The following is a 20,199-nucleotide window of genomic DNA, read 5'->3' on the forward strand; positions in this document are numbered from 1 at the left end:
TTTTAAAAGGAGCTGAAGAAAGCTAAAGGAAAGGAAAAGCAGGCAACCTAGAATTGCCTGAAAGTTCCAGCCTTGCTGATTCTAGCCCAACATGAGGTAAGCTGCCAGAATCCTACAGCCTCCAATTGCCAACATAAGAGTCCCCAGCACACAAAGCCAGGGACCAAGACCTAGGCTCCCAACACAAGAAGCTTGGGTCAGTGCCCTCTGTTCCCCAGCAGGAGAGCTCAGTCTCTTTAAAGGCCAAGGAATAAAGAAACACTATGAGTAAAAAGAAACACACCGTAGATTCATATCATGAAAAGAGTGAAGATCAAGGCAGAAATTCTGAAGAGGACAACATTGTCAACAAACCCACATCTGCAGCATCAATAGGGACTATGAGCTGGTCTGAAGCCCAAAAAGCCTTCTTAGAAGAGCTCAAGAAGGATTTTAAAAGTCAAATGAGAGAAGTAGAAGAGTCCTTAAAAAATACAATTGGCCAACTGGAAAAAAAGTACACTAAAGAAAACAAATCCTTCAAAAATACAATTGGCCAATTGGAGAAGAAAGTAAAAGAACTAACAGAAGAAATTTTTTTTTTGCAAGTACTATGTGATTTCTTCCTGTTAATAACCTCTTTAGGCTATTGTAGCAAGAGTACGTCTGGTTCAAATTTAGAGCTATTTGCTTCATAATTCCAAGCTGTGAAAAGTCACTTTTGACTGAATATATGGATACATCTTGGGAGAACTTTATTCATAATTCCGATATAGGATGAACTTACACATTTTAATGAATAAATTTCTTATAGATTTTTTAATTTCTAAAGACTTGAACTCATTCCCTCAATAAATGTATTACTGTGGAAGGATATAATATTTTATAGCTTGAAAAATGTCTCTATGATTTTCCTAGAGTAACAAGTAAATGTGCTGTTGAGAATCTAATAGCATAACTCCAAGTCTCATCCCCAGCAAGACTAAGAGAACCATCACTTTCTTTGAGCAAACTGAATAATGATTTTTTAACCAGATGAAGCATAAAAACAATAATGGCCTTTCATTAAATACTTTTTTTTTCAGTTTCTGAATTTAACTTTACATTTAACCACCATATAATTATCTTTTCATTGTGCTATACTTGTGATCTCTTTTAAGGTTCTCTTGTCTAAAAATTATATGAATTTCTGACATTCCCTACACTTAAATATATATTCATTTAATTTTTTTAAAGTTAAGAATCAGAGTACTTCCTGAAATGAAAATTAAAAAGTCCAATCTGTTTTATTCATGTTTTGTTTTTCTTTAAGAATACAAAGTAGAATAGAATACTATACTTAACACTTCTTTGAGGACCCTTTCCAATATGAAATTATTACTGATAATAGTATAATTCTCATATTATACTTGCAATTGGCATGTAGAAATAGCTTCAGAGCCAAGGCCAATTTAAGAGAAAATAAGAAAATAATTATTTTCTTGATTTAGGGTTTGTTTATTCTTATTCATAAATATGGAGACTTTGGTCTAAAATAAATGTTTTTTAAAGCAATGATTTAAAAATAAATATCTCCTTGAATATATTTCAACTTTTGGTATGATAATTTTATAGTAATTAACAAAACTTCATTTTCTGATGAGCCTTTCTTGTGACAAGATGTCTCTGACCCCTCTTTCTACCTGTCCCAACTCCAATCTGTTCCTTTTTGGGAATCCTGCATATCTGAAAACTTCCATGTGTCATGGTCCACTAGGACTTTGCTGCCTAATTTTTTTTTTTTTTGGTTAGGCAATGGGGTTAAGTGACTTGCTCAGGGTCACACAGCTAGTAAGTGTTATGTGTCTGAGACCACATTTGAACTCAGGTCCTCCTGAATCCAGGGCTGGTGCTCTATCCACTGCGCCACCTAGCTGCCCCTCACTGCCCAATTCTTGCTCTTGGTTAATACCATTCTTACATCTGGTCAAGGCAGAGCCTGTCCTGGTGTCCCATGCTTCAGGGGGTCCCAGGTTTGGGAAAACAGGCTAATCATAGGCACAGACCAATTACTAACAGGTAAGGGAGATTAAATCTTCATGCTGGGCTGGAGCGGACTTTGGCCTCCTCAGGGGAAGGGTGTTGTCATTGTTCGGTCTTGTCTGACTTTGTTTTTCTACATATTCGGTAAGTCCTAAATTTTGTGGTTTGAAGTTATCTATTACAGACTTCCTACAACTTGCTTATGTAGTCTGTAGTACTGGATAAGTCTGAGCACCTTAAGAATAACCTTTCTGTATTTTTGGTGGTATTTCCCTCTGAGTTTTGTTGTTGTTTAGCCATTTTCAATTCTTTGTGAATCCATTTGGGGTTTTCTTGGCAAAGATGCCAGAGTGCTTTGCCATTTCCTTCACCAGCTCATTTGACACATGAGGCAACCTGAGATAAAAAGGGTTAAGTGAATTGTCCAGGGTCACACAGTTAGTAAGTGTCTGAGGCTGGATTTGAATTCAGAAAGATGAGTCTTGCTGACTTCGGCCCTGGCACTTTATGCATTGTACCACCTACCCACCCCTAAGTGCTTTTATTACCCCCATTTTATAAGTGAGGAAACAATATAAGAAAGGTTGGGTTTATGGCTCAGTAATACAGCCAGTGAGTGTCTGAAGAATGGTTTAAATTTCAGTCTTCCTACCTGCAAGTCTAGTGCTCACTCCACTGGGCTGCCTAGACTAGACATCCCAATCAGTAACTTCAAAACTTCAGAAATAGCAAATGTGGAAACTCACTTTTTTTTAAATTCCCTGTTGTTTTGAAGGGAATGGCAGAAAGGAAAGGAATAAGCATTTATATGGTAACTACTACATGTCAGGCATTGTGCTAAGCATTTTAGAAGAATTACCTCATTGGATCCTCACAATGACTCTGAAAGGTCCATACTATTATCTCTATTTTACAGTGGAAGAAACTGAAACAAACCTAAGTTAAATGACTTGTCCAAGGTTTTATAGCTCGAAATATCTGAGGCAGCATTTGAACTCAGATCTTCTTGACTTCAGACCCAGTGTTCTAAGCACCTACCTGCCTCTGGGTAGGAGGAGAGAACTAGAAGTAGTGGGTATTATTTGCAAAAGGTAGATTTCAGCTTCAGTAAGGAGCTGTTAAGAGGAGGTAGCTTGGCTTAGAGATGTTTGGATCCTGATACAGGCTGGCTGTGTAACCATGGGCAGGTCAATTACACTCTCAGTAACCTAAGCCAGTGTTTTCCAAATGATTTTGGCACTGTACCCCGTCTAGGTTTTTTTTTTGAAGTTTATTTCTAAGTTATATGCATGTTTTACTTTAGTAATATGTTATATTATGAAACATACAAAAATAGACATTAAAAAGGAAAATAGGTAAAATAAATAATTTAATTTTTGATACAAAAACCTTTTTGCTCTCACTAAAATATTGGCTTTTTTTTAGTCTTTTAAAATGGCTATCATCATACCCTCCATATTCTGAGCAATTAACTACTTCTGATGTCCTTAATTTTCTTCTTAGAATTCCTAATATACCTGGGCTGTTTAAACAGGATTGGCTGTTTAAAAATTCTTGATACTTAACCTAAATTCTTACTTATTCACAAAAAAGCAGCTACTTCTCCAAATATATTTAATTATGTAATTATTAATGTTATAATAAAAAAATTGTAATAAGCTTAAGTTAAAAATTTCTCCCTTCTAAACAAGGGACATTTTGCAAGTTGCTGTGAAAGTACAGATGCATGCCAACATAGATCCTATAGGATGGTATCTTATGTTACATAAAATTATGTTAAAGCTTGGATAATATCTGTATATTTAAATTTTGTACTTTGTGTTTAAACTCTCATTAATAATATAAATAAATAAAAAACTCTCAAAAATAATAAACTATCAATAAAAAATAGTGAGAAAAAGGGTGTACAAAAAAGCTATATGAAAATACTGTTATGTTTGTGTCAGTGGTTAAAATATTAGTTCTACTAAATTTTGTTCTTTTTAGTTATAATTTTGAAATATTTTATATATTTAATTTGTTAGTATTACTTTTAAGAAAATTAAATTTGTTTTATCTTGTTTCTAAAAGCAGGTCACTATAAGATGTCATGATAGCATCAACATTCCATTCTCTGATTTCTTTGTATTACCAACACAACAAATAATATTAAAAAATAATAATCTGAACTTTAGTGTATAGTGGACCAAAAATTATCTTTTAAATTATCTATTTCATGAAAATAAATATCATTATCAGAGCCTTCTATAAAGGGCCTTTTTCATGAGAAACATCTATGATAAAATTTTCTTCAACATTTTATTCTCTGCAATACGTTATTGCAGAAAGCACACTTTCAATTTTTCCTGGAATATGCATAGTTGAGGTGCAATGGTGTTATTCAGCACATTCTAACTTCCATCTAATCAACTATGAATTGGCCAGGGTAGAAAACACTTCCTGAAAATGAAGCTGTGGGTATTTGTGGCATGATGAAGGACTACGGGCAGTTTAGGAGTGAGGTGAGCCTTAATTATATCAGCCATTTTCCTGAAATATCTGAGGAATCATGTTGGCATTAGTTGGGAGCGTGGGTGGGAAGATTCAGTCTTTTATCTTCAGTCGTCTCACATGCTCAGTGGAAGTATAACTCAAATGGTCAAGGAAACTACAATAGTAATCCAAATTTAGATAGTCATTTGAGTTTGGGACTGTTCAGTGTTTTAATTTATTACTTCTAAAAAGGCAAATGTAAGCTCATTATTTTAAATCTTTGTCAATAAATCAGTGTACCCAACATGGGCCTATGAATTTTGTAATTTTTTTAAATGGATGAAGCTCTGCCCCTTAAAAAAAATTGTCTGGAAGCCTCAATACACCAGGGACAACCCTGTCCCTGCTTCTGTATATCACAGATGCCTATTCGGTAAGGAATGGGATCCAAAGATTGCCACATTGAACTAGGAGCTATGAGAAGAGTCATAACCCAGGTCATAGGTCTGAAAGATTACCTCTTGTAGGATCATGACTATATGCTCGTCTCTTTGTTGTTTTCTTTGACCTCTACTCTTCTTTTCCCTTCCCCGACAGAATACTCTGAAGCATGTTAAATGAGACTTTGTCTTGCCTTAGGTGACTCAAAATATGCACGTAATAAAGAATCTTTTTTTTAGGAAAAAAAAATTTAAGCATCGCTATCTGGCTTATTTCTTTTGCAAAGGCCCCTGTCTTTAATTAATTAGAAAGTGAATTGGGACAGAGAGTCAATTCACATAAGTAATATATTAGATCGTACTTCAATATTCCAGTGTTTCATTAACTTAAGTCAAACTTATCTTATGCAATTTGAACACAGTGCTTCAATGGAGACAAGTGATTACTGACCCCATTACTTTATTCTGAGCCCTTCTGCTGCTCAGTTGTATCTCTGTTCAAGTTGTAGCTCTCACTCTGCCCAGTTTGAGGTACTTTGGGATCTTCAAAGTGAGTAATTAAACTTGTGCCCCTATTCCTTGTGGCCAAATATAAAATGCGTGGAACATGACAGATAAGGTTAAGTATGATTGAAGCTCAGTGTGAAAGTCTATGTCACATGATACATTGAGAGAGAAATTGTGGTTATCTGAAAGCTGTGGTTAGAGAAACAGTGGTTTCTAAGGAATACATTTTATGGCACTGTAAATGTCTTATTTTATGTTTTACGAACCACAAAGAAGCAGGTCAGGTCAATAGCTCAGTACTGAAACCTTTTTTCATATAATTTCAAGCCAGGAAGAAAAAGATTTCTTTTTTTCCCCCTTGCCTTACCTTGCCTTGTTTTGCCTTTCCACCCCTCTCCTTCCCCTCTTCCCTCCCTCCCTCTTTTCCTTCCTCTATTACTCCTTCCCTTCTTTCTTCCTCCCTCCTTCTCTCACTCTCTTCCTTCTTTCCTCCTTCCCTCTATTCTATTTCCTTCCTTCCTTCCTTCCTTCCTTCCTTCCTTCCTTTTCCTTCCTTCTTCCTTTCTTTCTTCCTTTCTTCCTTCCTTTCTTCCTTCCTTCCTTCCTTCCTTCCTTCCTTCCTTCCTTCCTTCCTTCCTTCCTTTCTTCCTTCCTTCCTTTCTTCCTTCCTTCCTTCCTTCCTCATCTTTTTCTTTAACTCTTTCAGTATTTCTTGGTGAGTTTTGGTCCAATAGCATTTTACTTCAAGGCTTTTTTGGGTTGCTCTTTTGACATCTTTGTCTTCTTCTGAGTTTATGTCTTGATCTTCCCTGGCACCGTAATAGCTTTTTATGGTCAATTTTTTTTTTTATTGTTGGCTCATTTTAGATGTTATGTTAACATTGAGCTCTGCTCAGCTGGAGTTGGGGGAGGTGCTGCCCTAAGCTTTAGGCTTTTTTATGTTGTTTTTTTCAGAGATAGTTCTGGGTCTGGAAGTTTTTGGTGCTTCCAAAGTGTTATGATACCGGGAAAGACATGGTAACTGCCCTCCTGGTCTGTGTAAGACTAGGAAGAGATGCTGGTCCCATGCAGTGCAAGTGCTAGTGCTCCTCTCTGCTATGGTACTATGACCAGGGCCCCTGCTCACTTGTAACTATAGGCATTCCTCTCTGCCGTAGAACTGAAACCTAGAACTATGTATGGGCAGTAGTTGCCAATCAGTACCAGCTGTACCCAGAGCCAGCAAAAAGTCCCTTTTAATTTCTTTCTGACTAGTTGTCCAGCCCCTTTACCATATCTTTGCTTAGGGTACTAGAAGCTGCTGCAGCTACTGTTGCTTCTGCTGAGTATGTGAGCTTTGGACGGGCTTGTACCTGGATGTCTCAGATTTATCCTGTTGACCTTTTAAGTATTTTTAGGCCAGAAAATGTTTCACCTTGACCGTTCGTTGGCTCTGCCGCTTCAAAATTTGGTTTGAGGTATTATTTAAAGTGGTTTGGAAGGGAATATTTGCAGAGTTCATCTTGGTGGCTGCTCCTAATCTGCTTTCTTGGTTCTGCCTCCCTCTAGGTTACTTTTCCTCCTTGCTCCCATTCAAGTACCACCCCTGACCTTGTATGTTATTTTCCCACATGGGAATGTAAACTTCTTGAGGGCATGGGGTGTATTTCTTTTTTGCTTGTATTATTTGTATTTCCAGGGCTTGATCCATAGTAAGTGCTTAATAATCACTTAATCAGTTCTAATTCAATGTAGCATTTATATGAATCCCTAATTGTAAAATCCATTAAAATCCTTTGTTTGAGCTATAGCTGTGCGTTTACTCCAAGAGTCTGTCCCTGGCACTCTTTCCTTCCTCCTTTTCCTCCTTCTTGTTCTTGTTCTCCCTCTCTCCCTGTCTCTCTCTCTCTCTCTCTTTCTCTTCCTCTCCCTCTCCCCGTCTCCCCTCATCTCTCTCTCTTTCTGTCCCTCTCATTATCACCTTCCTTGTGTTTAATTATTGCCTCTTTGAATATAACTCTTTCAGGTTTCTTCTCTCTCCTGAGTTCTACTTTCTTATCACTGTCTATAAGTTGTTTTTAACTAGATTGCGTATAAGCAGCTCAAATTCAACATGTCCAAAATAGTACTGTCTATTCCCTCCCAACCCATCCTTCTTCAGAACTTCTTTACTTCTGTCAGGGGAACCAACATTCTTAGGGATCCCATGTTCACAGCTTCAGAGTCTCCTTTGCCTACTTCTTCATACTATATATCCATTTGTCAAGCCTTTCAAATTTTGCCTCCACGTCATCCTTCTCATTTGTCCTTTCTGTCTTCTGATCTGGCCACTCTCCAAGTTCAGGTCCCTTTCCTGGACTTGCAGAAGCCTCCTAATGGGTCTTTCTGCCTCAGTTGCCTCCTCACTCCATTTAATCTTCCACACAGCTGCCAAATTGATATTCCCATTGTATAAATCAGCCATTTCATTTCCCTACTCAATAAACTCTAGGGACTATCTTTTTCATGTCGGATTAAATACAAACTCCTCTAGTTAGCATTTAAAGTCCTTTACAATCTGTCTTCAATCTCACTTTCTCATCTTATTCTACTCTCTTACCTTCAATCTCCAGTCCAGCCAAACCAACCTTCTTGCTGTTCTTCACTAATTATATTATCTCCCACCACCATGCCTTTGCACACCCTGTCCCTCATGCCTGGAATGAATTTCTACACCCATCCACCCTCCTCCACATCATGGAATCCTATGTTTTCTTCATAGCTCAGCCCAAATAACACTTTCTGCATGAGGCCTTTAACTTCTCTCCATAGAATCATCATGCATTTCTTTTATATATACTTATGCATATATCTCCCTGGAACATACCACAATACTTGGCACATTGTAGACATTTAAAATACTTATTGGTTGATTAATTAGTTTTTTGATTAGTTGATACTACACATTTTAGAACGACATTAAAAGTAATAAAATAACTGGCATTTATATGATGTTTGAGGTGTATTTTACATAAATTATCAGATTTGATACTCATAATAACCCTGTCACTGAGGTACTATAAAATATAATTATTATGTCCCTTTTTGAGGGAATAAGCCTCAGAGAAATTCAGTGATGTGTGCAGGGCCACAAAACTAGTAAATGTCTGAGGCAGGGTTTGAACCTCTCCTTCTTGATTCAAATTCCAGTGCTTATATGATGTTGTTTCCACAGTGAATATGTATATGTGTGGATATCCTTGTGTGTTTAAAAAATGGATTATTCTAGGCACTTTTAACTTGAGTGTATTCCTATCTTAGGTAAACAAAAAAATTCTCATTGGTTCTAAGAAGCACTACAGATTCATCGCTTATATGGTTTTGATTCAGAAACCATAATTCAGTTGCTAGGTACTGTTGGTCTAATAATTTATTCCTCTTCCATATTGTCCTAGAAATTTGAGACAGGATCAGGGTCAGTTTGTTCTAAAGCTGGGTTTGTAATTTGGTGATATATTAAGGGGTCTTCTCAGTTTCAAGACTATTTTCAAGAGGAAGACAAGATGTTACAGTGGAAAGAGTACTGGATTTCAAACCAAAAGAGCCTGGATTAATATTCTGGTTTTGTCATTTGCTTAGTATGTGATTTTTTCAACATATTTCATGTTTCAGGTTCTCATTACCCTCATCCGCAGAAATGAGGGAGCTGGAAGAGAGAAGCTCCCGGGTCTTTTCATATCTAATCTGTGATTCTATAAACATATTGATAAGATCCCTGAGGACTCATCTGATACAGTAGAAATAACATTTCATTTTGAATCAGAGGACCTGAGTCTGCTATTTCATGACTTGGCCAAGTCACTTAATCAGCCTGGGCCTGATTTCTCATCTATAAAATCAGAGATTTTGACTAGTTGATCTCAAAAGATTCCGTCTTGCTAGAAATCCCAAGAGTAGCTAAAAGCTTTTTTTAAAAAAAATAATTTATCATTTATCTTCTATTTTAACTCCTTATTAAACATATTATACAGCATTTTCTATGACATTATTCCCCTTGACAGAGAAAATACTAATAAAAGTGAGATAAGCAAGTATTGCTTCTCATCACCATCAGTTATCATTCCCCCATTTACCCTGAGTAGTAGTCTTGTTAATTCTTTAATGTCCACCATTTCTCTAATAGAGTTAAATACATAATCATTTTTGTTGTCCCTAGTTTCCTCATCAGCTTCAGTCTGTTTTCAAAGGACCCTCTTCAACTTTTGTATTTATCCCTCATTACCTGCTTTTCAAAACCAGTCTCTCTATTGAAACAGAATGCCTCCGGGGGATTGAACTAGTGAAAAAGAACTCAATGTAAGAAATTTTCTGGAAAGTCAGGATCCCCAACAATTTGACTGGTTTGTCATATGAGGAAGAGAATTGGAATATTTTGTTTGATTGTCTTTGACCACCTTTTGAAAGTCATAAAAGCGCACACGGAGTTGAAAATCAGTGGTTCTGTATTTCAATCCATAGCTAAAAAGAAAAATTTAATCTCATTTATATCCTGTATAACAAATGTTTCTCCACCCTTTACTTGAAGAATTCAAATATAAGGGGCAACTTATTACCTACTCAAAGTATCTCATTCTGTTTTCAGATACTTCTGTTTGCTAAGTACTTGTTTTCCCTCATATCAAGCCTAAAATGTTCCACTTTATAACTTGCGATGCTCCTAGTCTGCCTCAAGTAGAACAAATAAGTTTAATCCCTCTTCTGTGTTCCCTTCAGATACTTTGAAATATTTGCCACACCCCCAGTTCTTCTCTTCTCCAGGTAAAATCCCCAATTTCCTATAAAGTATCTTCATATAACATCCATTCAAATACCTTTCTCATCCTAGTTGTTTCTCCTTTGTATGCACTCCAGCTAATCAATGTGCTTCCCAAAGTGAAGTTCTTCTAACTGAATCCAATCCTCTAGATTTGATAATCAGGGTTTTGGTGTAAGATGGGAAACTGACATAGGTAATCTTTAACATTTATTCCAATTCAATTTTTTTTCAAAGAAAAGCCAAAATATAGCTTATGCCCACACAGAGCTTACAGTCTAACGAAGGAGACAACATACAAATATATATGTGTGTGTGTGTGTGTGTGTATGTGTGTATGTGTGTGTGTGTGTGTGTGTGTGTGTGTGTGTATTGTGCTGAGTAGATGGAAGACACCATGAAAAAAGAAGACATTAACAGTTGAGAACACTAAGAAAAGATTTCTTGGATTAGCTGAGATTTGAGCTGAGTCTTGAAATTACTCAGGAAGACTGAGGCAGAGGCCAGGTAATTCAGAGTTTTTGGGACAGCTCATATATATATACAGACTTATTACTGGAATCCTTAGTGCGTGGGGGAGAATAACATAAAAAAACTGGAAAGGTAGTAAAGTATCAGATTATAAGGTGTAAGTGCTAAATAAAGGAGTTTATGTTTGATCCTAAAGGTAATAGGAAGCTGCCTGAGTTCACTGAGGAAGGGACTGATATGATCAGAACTATAATTTAGAAAAAAACACTTCAGTAGCTGAGTGAAGGATAGATTGAAGTGGGAAGAAAAACAATCTCCCGAAGGTTTCCCTGAAAATAATACATAGAATGCTTGGACAGGGAGCATGGACAGGCAGGGCTCACTGAATCTACTGAACCAACCATGTAATAGAGTCACCTAATTGCTGTCTCTCTGAGCTCTGTCTCCATTTGCTGATCTTGGCTTTGACGTAGAGCCTATCTTATTTCACTTGCACCCATGGGATCAACCTAGGATGATGCCTTCAGTCCTGGCTTTTGGCTGTACCTTTCATTAACATACCTTACCATGAGGATTTGCTCCTGCTTAGATGCATCTGACTATTTCACTAACTCTTCACCAAGGTTAATTTGCTCATACCCACTCACCCATCAAAACCATTCATTTGTCAAGTTTTGTTGCTGTTTCCTCCACTATAGAGGTCTTGCCACCATATGCTTCTTTCTACTTAAAGTACAACCATCATAATTTTACCCTAAATGCCTTTCCCCTGGACTATTGAATCTGCTTCCTAGTAATCTCCCTAAATCCATCCTCTTCCCTCTCCAAGCTATCCTCCACTTCCCAGACCACTGTATGTCACATTTTCTGTACTTAGATATCCTTTTCTACTTCACTTACTCACCAGCAACCTAGGCTGTGCTTCTGAGTCTTTGCTCTGATAAATGAGTTTTTGCCTTTTCTTACTGGAGCTGGGGTCTTCAAGTCATATTCTGGCCCACTTGGTATAATATTACTAAGCTCATGCCACCCCTCCCTTTTCTAGCTCTCCTTTATATACTGTGTTTTGCTGTTTGAATGTAAGCTCCTTGATGGCAGCCACTGACTAAATTGTTTGTGTATGTATCTATAGCATTTAGTACAGTGCCTAGCACATAATAACCACTTAACAAATTATTAGTCTCTGTCTCTATCTCTGTCTTTTTCTCTTTTTGCCTCTGTCTCTTTCCCCATTCACCTATCCATCCATCCATCCATCTCTCTATACCTTTATCTCTCTCTCTATCTCTATTTCTCTACCTATCTCTCTGTAATTTAAGTGGATCCATTTAAGTTATCTAAATGTATAGATAAAGCTCATAGGTGTCATGGATGCATAGATTGCTCTCAGATCTGGCACACCTCTGCCCAGAGGAGAGTATTCAAGGGAGAGTAGGAGATGGCCCATGAATGGATCACCTTCTCTATCTCCAAGAGGTTAGAATTATACCTATTAGCCTTCAAATATCTTTGGTCTAAGGGTGTGATACTTTGAGGTCTCTAGGTTCAATGTCACTTTTCTCAATTTCTCTTAAGGAAGAAAGAAGCCATTAGCTTCCTCTTCGTAGTTTAAGCCCCTTCCCACCAATTGTTGGCTACATAAGAAACAGTCATAAATAACAAATATTGAGTCAATACATTATCCAAGATAGCAGAACTCAGATTATTTTTATGTATTAGGCTATGTCAAAGTATATGCTAGAGTTTATAAACTCTTCAACAATGAGTAAGAGAATATCTCAGCTCATACCAAGAAAGAGAGCCCAATCTCACCCAAGAAGGTCTGTTTTACAGTTTCTAAGGAAGCAAGCTGGAAATCAAGGAGATGTGAAGGGACTATGTTCCTTTAACATGCATGTAACTATTTTCTCCTTGTGTTTATCCTTTCTATATTTCCTCAAGAGTTCAGAATTATACATGTCCCTCCCAAAAACTCTGGCATCAACTCAGTCCCTTATACAGATTCACAACTCCAGGTCATGCTCAGTTTTCTTTTTGCCATGTTGTTGGCCTTTCTCCTTCCATATAGAAAGCATCATGAAAAAAGCTCCAGGTTTAGTTACAAACCAGATACATATCTGTCTACAAAATTGATATTTCAGATCTGAACTTACTGTTCCCTTATTCAAAAAAGTGAGTAGCTCCTTTGTTTAACATGAGTAAATTAATGAAAAAAAATTATTAAACATTTGCTATAGCCCCAGAATCTAGAGAACGTAAGAAAGATATTTCAAAATTATTGTTAAAAGCAATAGAAACAAATGTGTTGACTCTGCCTATAGGTTGACACAATCTGCTGGTGCATCCAATGTGACAATAAAGAATTAGGTTTGGACAAGGCTCTCCTCTTGGAGATATTTGGCTAAGACTCACACAATGTTTTGTTGGCAATGAAGAATGAACCTTGGAATGTAAAAATTCTGTAGGTAGTATTATTACTCACTTTGAGTAATGTCTGTCACAACAGATATGTCAGAAAGAAATGGAGTGTCAAATGAATCTTAATGATAAAAGGACTTGTCAATAGCCACTTCTTGGCCACCTTTATAGAATTTTGGGGAAAAAAAGTTTGTTTGATTTTTTCAGTCTCTCACCTAGAAATTGGGTACAGTTCATCCAGTTGAATGAAATGACAGGATCATATCTGCCCATGTTTTAAAACCAAACACAGCTACTAGCAATCATCATCAGAGGTATGAAACATAAAAAATATGAATTCTGAAAAATAAGTTAGTCTGAGACTCAAGTAGTAGTGACTTCGGTGAGTGACTGATATTAAACCTCCTTCCCTTCCTTCAGGGATTTGTTTATTTGATACTGAATAACACTAAGACTAGGTCCTGATTTCAGTGTCTGCCTTTTTCTGTGACCTGTCCTTTTCATAGCTATATAATTTGTGAATCCTCATCTTGAAGGAAAAGATAAGTAAACCATCACCCAACACATGTTGTACTTTACCCATAGGGACCAGAGTATATCCCTTGTGCTCACTCTCAAAATACTCCATGGTGATGAGGAATCAGCATTTTGTAGAGCTGAATAAAATTTCATTAATTGATGGGTCATGGTCATTATCATTAATCAAGTGATCCTTTAAATAAGAAAGTCCTAAAATAACTTGTTTTATTTTCACACTTTGTTTAGCAGGAGTAGGATTGGAATTACCAGGAAGAGTAGACTCAAGGTAAGATAGGGAAGAAGGTTAACCAGAGTTTATCCTGTTCTATATCCTTCATTAACTCGGGAAATTGAAGCCCATTGATGTTAAAGGACTTGCCCAAGATCACTTATTTGGTCAGTGATAGCAGGAACAAAATACAAGTTTCCTGCCTTCTCACTGATGTTAATTCTTTTCTGTCAGATTTTTTTTTTCTTAACTGCATTTAAAAACAATTTTAAAAATACTTTTCTCAATTACAGATTCTCTCCTTCCCTTCTTTTTTCCATTCTTGAGAAAGCAAGCACTTTGATATAGATAATATGTGTGCATTTATGCAATGCGTATTATGGTGCTAATTCTAACACACCATAATACTTCTCATAGTTAATCCCTTATAAAGTATGATTTCAGAAGCATCATGAGGGCTTCCTTGAATATTTGTAAATATGCCTCCTGATCAATTGTTAAAAATTATAACAAAAGTTTTATCCAAGGGGTAGCTAGATGGTGCAGTAGATAAATCTCCGACCTTGGAGTCAAGAGGACCTGAGTTCAAATCATAAAATAAAACTGAAAAGTTTTATCCACGACTATTCTTGCGATAAATTGATGTGTATCATACTATGGATAGCCGCACTGCATATAACTTGTTTTTATTTTTAATTTTTAAAAATATTGTAAACAAACACCACATAGAATGTTGCTGGCATTTTTTACAACTGTACAATTTGACATGTTTAGTACCTATTACATATGAAGCATTGTGCCAGGCACTGTGAGAATAAGTGACAAAAGTGAAATTGCCTACCATCTATGAGCTTATAGCCTATTAGGATGACATAAAATTAACCTGTTTATTTTTAGATTGTTTTTCACCTAAAATATTTGAAAGAGGAAATATTTCAGATCTCTAGCCAGGGTGGCATATTTATCTCTTCTGCCTCATATATTAGGATGATTTCTTGTGAAAAGATGGAAGGGAAGGGCACATAATTGTTTATAACTTTGGTTAAATTGAGCTCCACAAAAGCTATCTACAGAGTAAAATACTGAGTGCCATCTAATGCCTCACCACAACCAGCACAATGGCTCCAGGCTTATATAGACCAGGTTTTATCCTAGGGCCATTCAAAGGATCAGTTTCCCTCTTTTGTTAATGCCCCTCTAGAGTTTTACTTGGGGGAAATTTCCAAAATAATTTTAACTATAACTTTTTTCTTGGTTTTTCCTAAAATGGGCAAATGTGCTTTCAACTTCTTCACTTGGTGTCATTCTGTGTACAATGTAGGAATCTGGTCTGGAACAGGCCGTATTTCAAACATCACAGAAAATGCATAAAATGAAAATGGCTCATAGAGGTTCATAAACAATTTTCAGAAACATAGAAATAAAATAACATTTTAGACTACTTCTGATTCAGATAAAGATACTTTGTGATTTGGTTGAATAAATACTGTCCATTTGTCTTGGACCTACTGTAATGAAATTGATTTGCTACAATATATGGGTTTGCAAGTTCCTACCTCTTTGCTTCCTCCCACATCCACATCCCAATGGCACGGATTAAGTCAATCAGCTGCAGGTCAGTGAGAATCCTCTTATTTCTCCAATAGGTATGCTATTAAGGAAATCTTTTTTCCTCTAGGAAATTGGTCTCTGTCTCTCAAAATCAGAAACTATTGATTTGTGAGAATCAACAGAACTTGAAAGTTAAAAAAAAATCATTTTAAGTTGCTCAGAAAGGAAACAGGAAAGTAGCATAAAATGCCTATTAATTGATGCCTCAGGAATGCATTGCTAATCTTCCTGGTCAAGCATAAGTCACATTCCATGTGTTTCTCCTCTAAGTCACCCTGCTTCTTTGGCACTCTGATCTGAAATTACAAGGAAGAGAATGCGTAGGGAAAGACAAGCAGGTCAAGAAAAGGGTCTGACACAGAAAATGGTAGCTCTTCTAATAAGTATCCAACCTCCTGTGCAATCATCTTGGAAACAGTCCAATTCATTAAGAACCAAATGAAGTGGTGTCATATATCATTTCAGCAATACATCAGAGTTCATGGGTACTTCTTTGGGAGGTGACTTTCCAGTATAGGTCCATCATTAAGTTAATTGTGGGATTACATAGTTTGAACAAGGACTCTATTGATCAACCCTGTTACATATTTAACAATTATCAGGGAAGCATGAGAAAAGGCTTGTGGAAAGGAGCTGTGAAGCAGTTCCAAAGGGATTGTTCCAAAGGGATGAAGTGAGAAGATAACTTATTTCTGGTAGAGGAACAACCTGTAAATGGAAGGAATGATGCTGAATATTGGCAAGCAACGAGTCATGCAGCTACTTCCCACCAAAGGCCAGAGCCCATTTGGTTAGAGTATAGTATGTGAGTGGGTGTAATGGGTAATGATCTTTGAGTGAAGTGACTTTTTTTTTTTTACTTTATCTCCATTTTTTCTAGACCAGTGCTTGGCCCAGGGCCTTGAACCTTAGGGATATAATAACAGTATGTTGAATTGTTTTGAAATGAATTGTGCTGAGGGGAAGGTCCATTATATGACAATCAGTGATGCTGATTGTAAGATAAGGCCTTCAGTAATACTTGCATCTTTTCAGTTCCCTTTTCATAATAGAAGTGCTTTCTGCTGGCCATGATTATTTGAACTCATAAAGGGTTATTTTGCTTGGAATCAAGAAATGAAGAGATTTATATCCTAGCCCCTTGCCCCAGAATTCCATGAATTTACTTTGCTACTGACACCTGACTCACTTTGATGAAAGAAAGCAAAAACCTTCCTGAATTTTCCAAACTAAGTACAGAAAGATAAGTTTTGTTAATGTTTAATAACCCCCCCAGACCTCGAAGCAGAGTACTAGGCTGGGAATCTCATTGGCATCTTCCCTTCCCAGAGCTCATTTCCATACTGGGTCATCCCTGTTTCCAGCAGAATCCATCCCAAAGCATTGTTTGAGATGGATTTCCATTTTCTTGCCAAAGGATACCTTCCTTAAAGAACCACTCTTCCAATAAAATAATGCTCTCTTGGTGATGTTACACACTTACTATTTATATGCAATTTAAATTTGTCCTTTTTTTCCTGTTTTATCCAAAATTTTCCTCCAGAAACCTATTTAATTCTGACAAAAATTCCCCTAATGCCCTTGGGCTGCTTAGGCTTTAAATATGGGTAAATTCTGATGATAAATAGTTTTTAACTAATGAATACATGTCATCATTTGTTGCAGTCTTTCTTCATAAATCACTTTCTCTTGTGCCCAATCAAAGAAAAAGAAATAGGTTCTAACATTGTTTTTCCAGCCCCAAAGTTTGCTTGTTTTTAAACTCAGTTCTGAATACCAAGTCCTATTATAAACTTACAAGACTGACTTCCATAACTATTCATAGGCATTAAAAATGGTGCTATAATATTGCAAAAGGTCCCCAGGTAAGTGACACTTTTGCAAATTGTTGCCTGACCTAGTAAGCAAATCAGTTCTGGGATTGGAGAAAAGAGTTGGCTAAGACATCTGTTATAGTTACATGCTTTCTGGCAAAATGATTCCTGTAGTTACCCAAAATAGCTTTCTTGTAGTGTATGTGTTTTGGTTTGGGTCAGCTTTTACTTTGTGGGATGGGGTAAAGTAACAGAATGTTTGAAGTAACTATCTAACTTGCGTACATAAAGCAAAATTGTAGAATTCCAATTTTTGTTGTAATTAGAATGAAAAACAGGGTTGGAGTTATGATGCCTTCTACTTTTTGAGAACTCTTTTTGAGCTAAAGATTAGAGAAACACTTGTAGTATTGCTCCCAAATAAGTGGCAGGTGCTTTCCCTAATGCAGCATTGTTCACTGGCCCCAATACTTGTGTACTGAGGACAATTATTAATTTGGTGATGCTGTATGGTCTGAATTTTGGAATACTAAAATCTTCAAAAATGTTGGCCCATTTGAAAGTGTCCTTGAGGAAAATAATAAGATTCATGGTGGTCCAAGTAGCTTTTGATACATTCTGAAAGATAACTTCATGCAAATAGTGACCTGAGGTATAGTATCATTGAGTAAATGTATGAAAATACCTGGAAATAGAGTTAAGTCAATCACTTAGCAAGAACAAAAGAGAATGGATGGACAGTCTGTGTGGTTCACTAACACTCTTGAAACATGAAAAGATCTAGTGGCGGCCCTCTGCATTTTGGGTAGATTGTCTGAAGGGAGTAAGTGGGAGAACATAAACAAGAATTTCATAGGTTGAGGAGGTGTGAGGAGGTTTTTAGTTTGCATGCAAAAATATAATCACAGATTCATTGAATAATTTATGCAGTTAATTAGAGGATGAGTTTAGGAAATTTTGACAACATGGAAATGGATTGGGAGATGGGCAAGTTTTACTTTCTCCCACTTTTCCCACTTCATATCTATGACTCTTCATATTTTTCCCAAAGTTTATGAAACCATTATGTTCTGGCACTATAGTATTCCTCCAATAAAAGATCGTCTGATTAAACTTGGTTTTGTTCTTTTAAAATATTTTCTTGGCCCTGCAACCCTACTTTCTTTTAAACCCATCTTAGACTTCTACTTCTGTTCTTAGCTCTATGTTGCTTCTATGACTGTTTAATTATTGGACGACTTGAGACTATCCACTCTTTATCAAAATAGCTGTTCCTTGCCCTGAGGAGAGCCCTGGGTGACAGAGCCGTGGTTGAACAAAAAGGTGAATGTGTTATTGTGTTCTTACCACATAGTAAAACCAGGGCTTTAGAAAATGACTTTGCCCCTAAACAGGGTTGGGAAAACAGGGGAGAAAGGGATGAAGGGAAGAGCAAAGAAGAGGCAAGAATGAGAGGCAAGAGGAGAAAAGAGGGCAGAAAGGGGGAAAGGAGAAGAGAGGAGAGGAGAGGACTATAGATGGGAGTTATGGTGGTAATAAGCTACAAAAACCTTTACATGGGATTTGCATTGATGGGTCAAGAAAAGTATACTCTGCCTAGTATACAAATGAAATATGAAACAGGAAAAGGAAATATTTAAATCTTAACATATATAAATTTTTTAAATTAAATAATATATTAAAATATAAATCAAAATATAATATACTGTAATAATATATTTCACATTGATGCAAATTCAAGCTGCTTACAAATTGCAACTTTTTGCAAATTACATGTATATAATGCAACATATTTGAAGTTACCTACTTGGAAGTATAATTACTACTGGTCTTTCACTAGAATATTATTTTTTAAATAATTTTCACATGAAATCTTGTTTACTTGGAAACTCAAAGAAAACACATGTTTTAAATTAAATTGTATTTTTAGTAAAATGCATCATTAGGCCATTTAATGTTTTATTATTTAAGAGTAAACATTTAAATATATACTTTATCATAATAAAATTGTATTGTTGTTGTTCCCCATTTGGAGGGTTTTTTTTTTGTTTGGTTTTTACAAAGATACTGCAGGGGTTTACCATTTCCTCCTCAAGTTCATTTTACAGATGATGAAACTGAGGCAAATAGGGTTAAATGACTTGCCCAGGGTCACATAGCAAATAAGTGTCTGAGGTCAGATTTGAACCCAGGTCTACCTGACTCCAGACCCAACACTGTATGTACAGTGTCACTAAGCTGCCAGTAATAAAATTGTACTCTAAATTCTCAAATTGCAATTTTATTCATAAAAGGTACATTAAAAAATCATTTTGGGAATGTTGAGACAGTATGTTAAAATGAGACTGCCTTGTCATATTGTCAAAGTGCAGAAGCAAGTATTCATGCTGAGGTGGGAATACTGAGAAATTCTCAGTTCAGAGCGCAAGTTTGAGTGCTGTTATTCAGAATTGTGGGTACGTTGAACATAATATATAAATAGATAAATATGTGCACATGCATATGCATATATGATATATATATATATAAAACCCATTAAAATGTGATTATATTCTTTCCTAAATATGTAATTAGTAGCTCTTCAGTTGATTTGAATCTATATTGGACATTCATTAAATATTGAATATCATTAGTATTTTCTTTAAAAGTCATTGATTTTATAACAGATACCAAAAGCAATCAACAAATAGTACAAGTGAGAAAGACAGAAAAAAAAATATGCATCAAGCTCCAACCACCTTAAAGATTCCTTTACTCTGGTTATTTGCACCAGCCTACCCCCTCCTCCCTACTTGTCAGTTGTGGGTAGTGCTGGGGCATTCTGTTGCCCAGCCAAAAAATGTATATATGTTGTTCAGTGAGACAGCATTGCTTGTTGGTTCCTGAATCAAGGAACTTGGGTTAGCATCTTTCCTTAGATACTTCCTAGCTGTGTCAGCCTTAACA

This window comes from Phascolarctos cinereus, unplaced genomic scaffold (genome assembly GCF_003287225.1).
Source record: "Phascolarctos cinereus isolate Bilbo 61053 unplaced genomic scaffold, phaCin_HiC Scaffold_5;HRSCAF=322, whole genome shotgun sequence".
Lineage (NCBI taxonomy): Eukaryota > Metazoa > Chordata > Mammalia > Diprotodontia > Phascolarctidae > Phascolarctos > Phascolarctos cinereus.